Raw genomic sequence first — 12,023 nt, forward strand, 5'->3', positions numbered from 1 at the left:
GCGATGGCGCCCTGTGGCAGGAAGTGTGTCGGTATGTGACAGTTTCCTGGGCCATGTGTTGTAACCGCTAGGCTACGCTTCTACGGTTACAACCCCAGGAATCATGAGAAACACCAGCTGCAGTCCTTAAGAATGCCTCAAGAGGTAATCAGTGACCCCAAAAACCGGGCAGGAAAAGTCTACTTAGCTTAGGTTCCATGGTGTTAAACGGCAGGCTTAAGCAGGAATGTCACAAGGACGCTGCTTAGAGGGGCTCAGGGACGTTTTGGCTCTCAAAGATGATCGACTCAGAAGGCTCTTCAAGCACAGCCAGTCAGTCGGTTTACAAAACACGAGTCAACTTTCGGTTGCCATTGAGCTTCCTTTAAGCCTCTTGTTTTGCACCGAGCAAGAAAACAACTTCTAATCCCTCAACTGTGTAGTTCCGAGTACACCACAAAGCGCTGCGCGCGACACGCCTTTGCCCCTGCTCTGTGTGGTTGCAGGTTAACCAGGCCTTCAGTTACGAGCCTATGCAACGGCTCCTTCCCTTGGGGCACACATGCTGTGGACCGGCGGGTTCTGCTCTGACTTCTCCGGTGGGGCATAGCTACCTGATGCACGCTTCTTAGGCCCGCCACACAGACAAGCGTTAGGGACTATTCCTTTTAAAGCAGAGTCCATGCTTTTGTGTTTGGAGAGACTTCGTGACACGCCTGAGACTCCACTATCAAAGTCTGTTTGCTTTCAGGAAGAGAGAGTTGTACAGGAAGGTAGATTGGAAGGAAAGAACACCATGATTCAGGTCGGTGCATTTGCAACACAAACATCACACCTGCTAACTAAGGTTTCGTAGAGATGTCAGTCTTGGGCATAAGATACACAGACTCACAAGGCTAAGCAGATGTGCTCTGCAGCTCAGTAATATAAAGGACACCAAGTCACCAGCCTCAGTTCCCGTGAGAGCCCCCTTCTTCCAATCCACTGATTTTCTAAAACACATGGCTATAGAATTTTAGTGCACTAAGGCCCTTTGTAATTTACTTCTACCTCAATTTTTTTGTTTTTTTTGTTTTTTGTTTGTTTGTTTTTACGAGACAGGGTTTCTCTGTATTGTTTTGGAGGCTGTCAGTCCAGCTCGGCCTCTAACTCACAGAGATCCGCCTGCCTCTGCCTCCCGTGCTGGGATTAAAGGCGTGCGCCACCAATCGCCCGGCCATACCTCAATTTTTAATATATATCTTATTCTGAGAAAATGTTAACCCCTGTGTACCAGAATTACAGGAATAAAAATCTCTCTCTCTCGTCTCTCTCTCTGTCTCTCTCTCTCTGTCTCTGTGTGTGTGTGTGTGTGTGTGTGTGTTTCTCTGTGTGTCTCTTTCTGTGTCTGTCTCTCTGTGTGTCTCTGTGTGTCTGTCTCTCTTTCTGTTTCTCTGTCATTGTCTGTGTCTCTGTCTCTTTTTGTCTGTCTCTCTCTTTGTTTCTCTCTGTCTGCCTCTCTGTATATCTCTGTCTGTCTCTCTGTCTCTGTCTCTGTCTGTCTTTCTCTCTGTCTGTCTCTCTTTCTGTTTCTCTGTCTTTGTCTGTGTCTGTCTCTTTCTGTCTGTCTCTCTCTTTGTTTCTCTGTGTGTGTGTCTCCGTCTCTCTGTCTCTCTCTGTATGCATGTCTCTGTCTCTCTCTCTCTGTTTCTCTCTGTGTCTGTCTCTCTCTGTGTCCCTGTCTGTCTCTCTCTGTTTCTCTCTGTGTCTGTCTCTCTCTGTGTCTCTGTCTGTCTCTCTCTGTGTCTGTCTCTCTCTATCCTTCTCTGTGTCTCTGTCTCTGTCTCTCTTTCTCTCTGGTCTCACTATGTAGCCCTGGCAAACCTTGACACCTCCAGTACTGGGACTAAAGCATGTGCCACCACAGCTGGCAGAAATATCCCTGTTGTTCTTAGAAAATAGCTTCCTTTCAATTTTACTCAAATCAGAGAAAAGTTCAGCTGATGTTTTTATTTTCTATTTTGTTTCTGCACATGCAGTGGCCATAGGGGTGACATACAGAGTGATAAAGGAACAATGCCTTCTCAGAATCCTTTATTTTGTGGGGCAGGGGGAGGGCACTTGTGCCGCAGTGGGGGGCAGGGGGGCAGAGAACTTTCAAAAGTTACCTCTCTCTGCCATGTGGGTTCCAGGAGTTGGACTGAGTTCAGCAGGCAAATGCCTTGACCCAGTGACCCATTGTCCTGGCCCTCAGGACACATTTAATTTTTAAAATTGTTTTAAATTGTGCATATGTGTGTCAGTCCACATGTTAGCTCGTGCTCTTAAGTACAGATCCCCCCAGAGGTGGAAGTGCCAGCAAGTGCAGGGGTGCCAGCAACTGTGAGCTGTCTTGAGTGGATGCTGGGAACTGAACTCGGGTCCTCTGCAAGAGCATCAAGTGCACTAACCACAGAGCCACCCAGCCCCCAAACACCTTTCTAACACACTTCCAATTTCAGAAGCCAGAGGGTTGTGCTTGGCATTGTGGCCAAACCAGATGTACTGAACACTTTCCTGGGAACAAAAGAGCAGGGCCCTTGCCCAGGCCCTCACACTCATGTCCTTCCAATCTCCAGCAGGCTGTCATGATTTGCAAATAAATAAGTGAGCTCAAATATTATTAAACTTTTTAATTAAATATAAAAAGAAATGAAGACTTCTGCTGTCCCCCTGCTCTTAGCCACAGCTCCTGCTGGCTGTAGGAAAGAATTTTAATAGGAAAAAAATAAGATAGGATAATTAAATAACTCTAGAGGCAGAAGGGATCCGGCAGAAGCCACTAATAATACCGAGTAATTGTGTCTCTGTGTTCAATGCAAGTGTGACTGAAAAATGACCATCCAGCCATGTAAGCCAGAAATCCAGAAGTTAGCACATCCTGGTCTCTGGAGATGCCCAGGAAGCCCACCTCCTATTGAACACACCCCTCACCAGTCCTGGGGTCCACTCAGAACCTTTGTTCATCTTACACCTTTGAAGACTTCCACAGCGCTTTGGGTCCCCCTTCCTGACTCGTTGCCCCATGGACATATCCTGAGACTGTGCCCATGAGCTTGTCCCATGATTCTCTGTGTTTGTTCCCCCACACCCTTGACGGTGAGGCCTTTGAGAGCCAGCGCTGCCACTCATTTCTCTATCTTCAGTACCTAATGGTCACTTACTAAACAGACACATAACTCACAAAGCCATTTTTATGTTCTGCCCCTTTCCAGAAATGAACAACTGAGAGGGCAAAGGAATATAGTTTGCAGGTACTGGCCTCTCTGTCTCCCTACAGCTGGGCAGCACTAGGCTGGAGAGATAGTCCAGGGGCTAAGAGCATTGCTGCTCTTCCAGAGGACCCAAGTTCAATTCCCAGCACCCACATGGATGCTCACAACCATCTACAACTCTAGCCTAGGGGATCCAACACCCTCTTCTGACCTCCCTGGGTACCAGGCATGCATGTGGTACACAAACATACATGCGGGCAAAATATCTATACATTAAAACAATAAAATCTAAAAACAAATAAACAAAAAAAATTTTTTAAGTTGGGTGAGACAGCGATGAGTAGGTGATGTTTAAGGCCATGTGCAAAGTCAGCTATGAGGGATGCCACCACGCCCAATGGTACCCTGCTAAATGCCAAGAGCCACGAGAGAACAGATACCAAACACCTTTATCAAATTGTCGCAAGTCTCTATGGCAGCAGTTCTCAACCATTATCAGATATCCTGCATAGCAGGCTTTTACATTGCGATTCTTTAACAGTAGTAATATTGTAGTTATGAAGTAGCAATGAAATAATTTTATGTTGGGGGTCATCACAGCGTGAGGAACTGTATTAAAGTATCTCAGCACTAGGGAGGTTGAGAAGCATCGCTCCATAGCAAGGGTGACTTTTTCTCTTTCTACTGAAGAGACCGAAGCAAGGAAAGATTTTTTTTAATGTGTGCAGAGGGGTTGGAGAGATGGTTCATCAGTCATAAGTATTTACTGCTCTTGTAGGGGATCCCAGCACCCATGTCTGGAAGCTCACATCTGTAATTCCAGCTCTAGGGGATCCTATGCCTTAACCTCCATGGGTACCAGCCCTCATGTGCACATACTCATACTCACACACATACACATAACTGTTAAACAATAAGCCTATAGGCCAGATATGGTGACACAAACCTTTAATCCCAGCACTCTGGAGGCAGAGGCAGGTGGATCTCTATGAATTTAAGGCCAGCCTGGTCCACAGAGTGAGTTCCAGGCCAGCCAAGGCTGTCTCAGATGAATAAACATATAAATCTTAAAAATTAAAATCTTCACAGCCAGTGTGTGACACACACAAGTAATCCAAGCACTAAGGAGCCAAAGTGGGGTGACCATAGTTCAAGGAGAACAAGAACTTGTCTGGAACACAGTCCAAGAATAGAATACGGTGAGGAGAATTCTGAGTGCTTGTGAGAAAACAAGACAAGGATTTTGTGACCTCAGTTTCTCCAAAACCACAGAATTGTTCTTGGAATGTGCTTTCATGTGCTTCCCAGGCGTAGCAGAGAGGAATGAGGTCACTTCAGATTATTCATTTGCATCCGGCTATTGTTTTTTGTTTACATGCCTCTATGGAAAAACGTGTTTTTGCCACATGTGACTTGTCCTTGTGGTTGTCCATTTTACTTGTGAGAGTCTTCTTAACCCTCAGAGGATAAACTGTCCGATGCTCTGAATAAACTTGGCTATTGCGTGAGACTTTAGTCCTCCTCATTTTTAGGCTCGGCTCTCCCAGGCTCAAAGGCCTTTAGAGTGTTGAACAGAGAACAAGGAGGGGAAGTAAGAAGAGAAGATGTGCCCAAAGTCAGCCAGCCAGCAAGAGATGAAACGCGTTCAAATCTGAACCCTTCGATCTCTGCATCTTCCCACTGTGTCCTTCAGTCTCTGCTGGCAAGCTTGGCTGTGACACTGTAAACACTGTAGAACCTTTAGAACAGTTTGTTTCGAATAGCCTTAAAGAGCTGTGGCGAGGTTGATGGCCTTAGGGAGAGCTGGACTTATGCCAGGCAGAAGCATTTCCCAAGCTGTGTTCACACCCACTCTGCCCCTACTGCCAGGCTCATCAGAAGCCTCAGGCCACCTCAGATGCAGCCTAAAAGATACGTTCTCCTGCAGTGTGGTAAGAGACAGACAGAGGGACCATCCCCAGGTGCATTGGAAGCTGTCCTAAGACCTGCCAGCCCTGGTGAGGCCTCCCTCTGAACCCCTTCCAATCTTAGAGCTGAGGTCTCTTTCTAGGACTGGATTCCATCTCAGATCCTCTCTAGACCAAGATGGTGCCTCTGGCTTCCAGTGTCTGGGGAAGTGGAGAAGGAAGTGGGGCCATAGCCGAGGGAAACAAACAGACATAGATCCCATGTAACAGGTAAGCCAACTCCCAGAGAGACAGTCTTGGAGGCACTTGGTACTTGGTTGCTGCAGAGGGTCTGCTCTCCTCCCACCCACACATCTAGCATGCTCATGGCCTGCCTAAGTAGACCTGGTGGTCAGCAATGTACCACTGGCTGAATCACAACCATCCTCAAGTTGGTCATGGAAAGATATACTGCCAAAAGCAGCACAGTGTGCCAGAGGTGACCAGATCAGAACGGTAGCGCCTTACCCAGTCATGCCTTTTGTTTGTTTGTTTTTAGAGACAGGGTTTCTCCGTGAAGCTTTGGAGCCTGTCCTGGAACTCTCTCTGTAGACCACAGGCTGGCCTCAAACTCACAAAGATCTGCCTGCCTCTGCCTCCCGAGTGCTGGGATTAAAGGTGTGCACCACCAAAGCCCGGCCCTAACTGTCTTTTGAACCTGAACTTTCAATAGTTTCAATCAAGCATCAGGTAACATGGGGACACATTGTAAGAAGCACTGGCCAACCTGACTGCTGTGCAAACATCAAAGACCCAGATGACCCTGATCAGTCACTCCACGTGGCCTCCTGATGCAATACAGCAGTAACACCAGCAGGTGTGTGAGGCTGTGCAGAAGCTGGCCATGCTGTTCTATTTATTGTGTCAGAGTTGTTTATTTTATGTGTATGTGTATGCACCTGAGTACATGTATGTCTACCATGTGCATACAGGTACTCATGGAAGCCAGGAGAGGGCACTGGATCCCCTGGAAATGGAGTTACATGTAGCTGTGAGCCAACCAAGCAGGGCTTTGGGAACAGACCTCTACAAGAGCAGCAAGTGCACTTAACCACTGAGCCATCCTAACCCACTAATATTATTTTTGATAAATAGAAAAAGTTTGATAAATAGTAAGGCTAAGGTATAGCTTAGCTTAGAGCATATTATTATTATTGTTTTTTGTTTTTTTTTTGGTTTTTTTTTTTTTTGGTTTTTTCGAGACAGGGTTTCTCTGTGTAGTTTTGGAGGCTGTCCTGGCACTCGCTCTGTAGACCAGGCTGGCCTCGAACTCACAGAGATCCGCCTGCCTCTGCCTCCCGAGTGCTGGGATTAAAGGCGTGCGCCACCAACGCCCGGCTTTTTTTTTTTTTTTTGGTTTTTACGAGACAGGGTTTCTCTGTATTGGTTTGGAGGCTGTCGGTCCAGCCCAGCCTCGAACTCACAGAGATCTGCCTGCCTCTGCCTCCCGTGCTGGAATTAAAGGCGTGCGCCACCACTGCCCGGCTTAGAGCATATTCTTAACAGGAGAAAAACCTTGGAATCCATTCCCAAAACCAAAATAACAATAATAATAACAGTAATAATAATAGCAATAATAATGATAAAATTGAAATTATACTGAAGTTGAAAAGATGGCTCAGTGGTTAAGAGAACTTGCTGCTCTTGCAGAAGATGAGATCAGTAACCATCAACAGCCTGTTAAGTCTCACTCCAGGGATCCAACGCCCTCTTCTGGCTTCCATGGGTACTGCATCCACATGTACATACCCACACATTTGTACATAAAATTATTAGATATATTTTAATTACTATGTAACACATTCACGAGCCAGTGACCATTGTGTGTAAACACCATCATCAAGTGCTGTTTGTTGTGTGGAGCTGTCTGTGTTGTGCTTTCATAAAATTGGCAAAAAACGCCGGGCGTTGGTGGCGCATGCCTTTAATCCCAGCACTCGGGAGGCAGAGGCAGGCGGATCTCTGTGAGTTCGAGGCCAGCCTGGTCTACAGAGTGAGTTCCAGGACAGCCTCCAAAACAATACAGAGAAACCCTGTCTCGAAAAAAAACCAATAAATAAATAAATAAATAAATAAATAAATAAAAACTGGCAAAATGACCAACGCTTTGCTTACAGTGACATCTTCACCTGTATTATAAATTACTCTGTAAGGTCACACCTGCTACTCTGCCTCTGTGCAGTACGGAATTTTCAGCCCTGTTATCATCTTGTTTTGTTTGGTTTGGGTTTGGTTGTGAGACAGTCTCGCTATGTTGCCATGACTGGCCTAGAGCTCAGAGAGATCGGCCTGCCTCTACCTCCAGAGGACTCAGAAGGGGGATTAAGAACATGTACCATTGCCCGGGCAGCTCTGTTATAATCATTTTGGGGGGGGGGGGTTCGAGGTAGGGTTTCTCTGTATTGCTTTGGAGGTTGTCCTGGAACTTGCTCTGTAGACCAGGCTGGCCTCGAACTCACAGAGATCTGCCTGCCTCTGCCTTCTGAGTGCTGGGATTAAAGCATGTGCCATCTACTATAATCTTATGGAATCAGTATCATGTACACGGTTGCTTATCAACTGAAAAGCTGTTAAACAGCAAGAATGTATTTATTTCAAATTTCTATAGAGTCAGTTATGTTGTATTGTAACATACACAAAAATAAGAGTTTAAGTGGAGATTTAAAAGACGAATATTGGTAAGGATTATTCAAGTATGTTCTTCCTGTCCCTGTCTATCATTCTCTTAGTGATTCTACAGTCATTTTGGCCTGTACAGGAAGGAAAACCTCCCCGCAGAGATAATGCAGAATGTGTTTGGGAAGTGTAGAAAAATAAGGGAATATCAGAAGGAGGTGGTGATGATGGCTGCTGATAATAACATACTGCTTTTCATTAGCTGGCACCATCGTTAGCCAAAAGGCGGGCCTGTGAGTTCGACAACTGAGGCCATCCTTCATGCTGGGAAACTGCGACCAGAACTTGGAACCACACTGTGCGTTCCTTTTTTGCCAGTTTCTGACGGACTGGGTGGTACCATCTCCTGGGACACAGAGTGGGAAGAACAGGTTGAGAGGGGAGAGGATTTGCTCTGCTTTCTGTGGTGCCCACGAGCTGTTCAGTGTAGGTACCTGCAGGATCTGGTGGCAGGAAAACAATTTGGAAAACGTCAGGGGCTTAGAAGCCAGAGTTGAAGATGTTTGTTTGGGTCTTATCACCTCCATCAGGAGCAGTAAGTACAGAGGGGCGGTGGGGAGGTGAAGAAGGGGACTGAATGAGCCAGACTCACTCATGAGGGGGTTGGGATAGAGGAGAGGGGGTTGGGATAGAGGAGAGGGGTTGGTCTGTGGTCATTAGCTTTCACCGGAGGAAGACAAGCCCAAATGGAGGGAGAGTCCACAACATAATGAACTGACAAATCCCCAGCAAAGAGAGACCCAGGAACTGTCGCCACCTGGAAGAGACCAAATCCAGTAGTTAAATGCCTTCTGGGATTCCCAGATCGGTCCTGAAATGGGGAGTTGGGGAGACACCAGGGCTGCGGTAGCCTCAGTCTCTGAGAGCTTGCCTAGATAGCTGCTGTCAGCCATGGGTCCATGCCCAGTGCCAGAAGAAGAGAGTGAGGGGTGGACGTTAGTGGGAAATGGTATGCTTTATTTTTTTATTTTTTACTTTTTCTTGGGCTTTCAAGACAGTGTTTCTCAGGCGTTGGTGGTGCATGCCTTTAATCCCAGCACTCGGGAGGCAGAGGCAGGCGGATCTCTGTGAGTTCGAGGCCAGCCTGGTCTACAGAGCAAGTTCCAGGACAGCCTCCAAAGCCACACAGAAACCCTGTCTCGAAAAAACCAAAAAAAAAAAAAAAAAAAAAAAAAAAAAGACAGGGTTTCTCTGTGTAGCTTTGTAGATCAGGCAGGCCTTGAACTCAAAGAAATCCTCCTGTTTCTGCCTCCCGACTGCTGGGATTAAAGGCATGCGCCACCACCACCTGGCCTGAAATTGGTGTACTTTAAAATAATAGTAATTTGCCAGATGGTGGCAGCGGCACTCGCCTAAAATTTAGATCCTATCTCAAAAAATTTTTTAAATAAATAAATAACTAATTTATCAAAGCTAATGGTCAGCATTTCAGATTCAAATATTAGGGGAAGCTGGGTGAGGGGCATGTGAGAGTCTTGTGTGCCAATTTTACCTTTCTGTGAGCCCAATATTATGTCAATATGGAAAAGTAAGTGGGGCATGCTGCATTCTTGAGAAAAGGCAGGACAGTGAGTTCTGGGCCAACCTGGGCTATGGATTGGCTCTGTCTCGAAAGGGTTGTAGAAGTGCTTTCACAGTGAAGTGATTGCCTTGTCTATGCCAAAGCCTTTTAATAAAGGTGCTCAGCATATTCAGGAAGTTACCAAGGGCCGGAAAGATGACTCAGTGGTCAGAGCACTGACTGCTTCCTGAGGAAGCAGTGTTCAATTCTCAGCATCCACATGGCAGTTCACAACTGTTTATAACTACATTTCTGGGGATCTTTATTTGGTTTTGGTTTTGGTTTGTTTTTTGTTTTTTCCAAGACAGGGTTTCTCTGTGGCTTTGGAGGCTGTCCTGGAACTCGCTCTGTAGACCAGGCTGGCCTCAAACTCAGAGATCTGCCTGCCTCTGCCTCCTGAGTGCTGGGATTAAAGGCATGTACCACCAACGCCAGGCTGTTTCTGGGGATCTTAGACCTTCCTCTTCCCTTGTTGGCAACTGCATGCATGTGGTACACGTACGTTTATTCAGGCAAACATTCATGTATACAGAATAAAAATGAATCTTTTTTTTTTTTTTTAGAGAAAACGAAATATGCCATCTTGCAGCCTCAGCTGCTTCATCCTTCCCCATTGGCTAGGATTCCAAGGCCACGGCTATTGCTGGTCAGAGTAAGGAAGAGGAAAGGGAAGTGAGAGCAGAGGGCCAAGCCCGCTTTCCTGTGCCGTCTGCAGCTGGAGAGCTCTGAGCCCTGGGTATCTCTTGAGCACCTTGGAGGAAGTCACTCTTATTGTCTGCCGAAGATGCCAGAATGATACAGTCTGGGCCGGCTTCACACCATCTGTTTGTGCCCTCGGAAGTTTTAAAATGATCTCAGTGTTTACAGATCTGAATTTCCCGTGTCACACTTGTAGGGAAAAACACCCAAGAGGCTTCCAGGCCCAGCAAGACTGTTCATGCAGGAGAGAGAGCCTTGGCTAGGATGCAGGTTAAGTCGTGCAAGGCGGTGCTGAGTGAGGGCACTGTTGTCATTCTGGTTGCCAGGGAGGGGTTCAAGCTTGCAGCTCTCAGATCTGCCTCCGCCAAACTGGAGTGTCCTGAAGTCAAGGCAGATGCTCTGACTTAGCATGCGTCATGCTCATAGGTGAATTTTCCCACCAAGAAAGCAGATGTTTCTACATTGACATTCTCAGCAGGGCTGGAGAGATGGTTAAGGCACTGGCTGCTCTTGCAAAGGACCCAAGTTCAGTTCCAAGTACCCACATGGCAGCCCACAACTGCTGGTAACTCCAGTTCCAGGGGATCCAATGCCATCTCCTGGCCTCCAAGGCCACCAGACATACATGTGGTACATATTTACACATGCAGGCAAAACATGCAAACACATGAAACAAAGATAAATAAATCTTTTGTTTCCGAGACAGGGCTTCTCTGTGGCTTTGGAGGCTGTCCTGGAATTAGCTCTTGTAGATCAGGCTGGTCTCAAGCTCACAGAGATCTGCCTGCCTCTGCCTTCTGAGTGCTGGGACTAAAGGCGTGTACCACCACCACCCAGCCAAATAAATCTTTGAAAAGAAAAAAATCCTGGGCTGGAGAGATGACCCAGAAGGTAATGGCCTAAATTCGATTCCTAGAATCCACTCCACAAAGTTCTCCTCTGGCCTCCACCATCTGTGCCATACATCTCTCTCTCTCTCTCTCTCTCTCTCTCTCTCTCTCTCTCTCTCTCTCTCTCTCTCTCTCTCTCTCTCTCTCTCTCTCTCACACACACACACACCTATAAATAAGTAAATGTTTAAGACAATTTTGAAGGTAGAAAATCCCCCTGTAGAAAATGACATCTATACTGTTTCATACCCCAAATCCCACCCCCCACCTGCACATCACCCCACCCCACCCCCTACCCCTCTATTCCCACTCCCCTCATCCCACCCCTGTGATTTGAAGTCAGGAAAATTCAAACTGACCTACCCAGATCTTCCAAATGACAAGACCGTGCAGTCTCTGCTTTTCTGCCTCTGGCTGGTTATTGGTGACTTAGCCAAGGCCACTTTTCTGTATCACATGCTAACACATAGTCCTCCAGAAGCATTCCAGGACAGCATGCAGTTTGTTCTCTGATCTTCCAAGTCTCTCGTTTCCTTTTATCCTACCTCTTGGGAGGCTGAGGTGAGAGTATTTGCCACAACTTTGAGCTTCCCCCCTCTTCCTCAAGTTACATAGCAAAATCCTGCCTTTAAAAAGAAGTGATTAAAGAAATAAAGTGATTCTAGAGCCAGGAGGTTGGGGGGTCATTATACCATGACCTTTTAATCCCAGCACTCAGGAGACAAAGGAAGGCAGATCTTCGTGGGTTTGAGGTCAGCCTGGTCTGCAGAGAGTTCCAGACTAGCTAGAGCATTACACAGAGAAACCCTGTCTTTAGAAAACAAGCAAACAAAAAGATAATAATAAAATTGAAACATGCCTGTAACTTCCACACTCTGGAGGATCAGCAATAAGGAGGCCAGCATGGGCTACATATAAGACAAAATTATTTCCCCTTTGTAGAATGCCTTAGTAAACCCTTCCATGGGCATGATGGGGTTAAATTGCTTGTGAAACATCTCAAAGTTCAAGACTAGCAGAGCCAGGAGCCAAAAGCCAA

The 12,023-nt window shown here is 46.6% G+C and overlaps 1 long non-coding RNA gene across 1 annotated transcript; it reads left to right on the forward strand.

The window, feature by feature from the left end:
- Window positions 1–3,502: 3,502 nt before the first annotated feature.
- On the forward strand, window positions 3,503–10,269 carry LOC121142050. Its single transcript, XR_005879074.1, has 2 exons — window positions 3,503–5,389; window positions 9,959–10,269. It is a non-coding gene; the product is annotated as an uncharacterized LOC121142050 (long non-coding RNA).
- The last annotated feature ends 1,754 nt before the right edge of the window (window positions 10,270–12,023 follow it).

The sequence above is a fragment of the Mesocricetus auratus genome, unplaced genomic scaffold (assembly GCF_017639785.1).
Source record: "Mesocricetus auratus isolate SY011 unplaced genomic scaffold, BCM_Maur_2.0 Super-Scaffold_100008, whole genome shotgun sequence".
Lineage (NCBI taxonomy): Eukaryota > Metazoa > Chordata > Mammalia > Rodentia > Cricetidae > Mesocricetus > Mesocricetus auratus.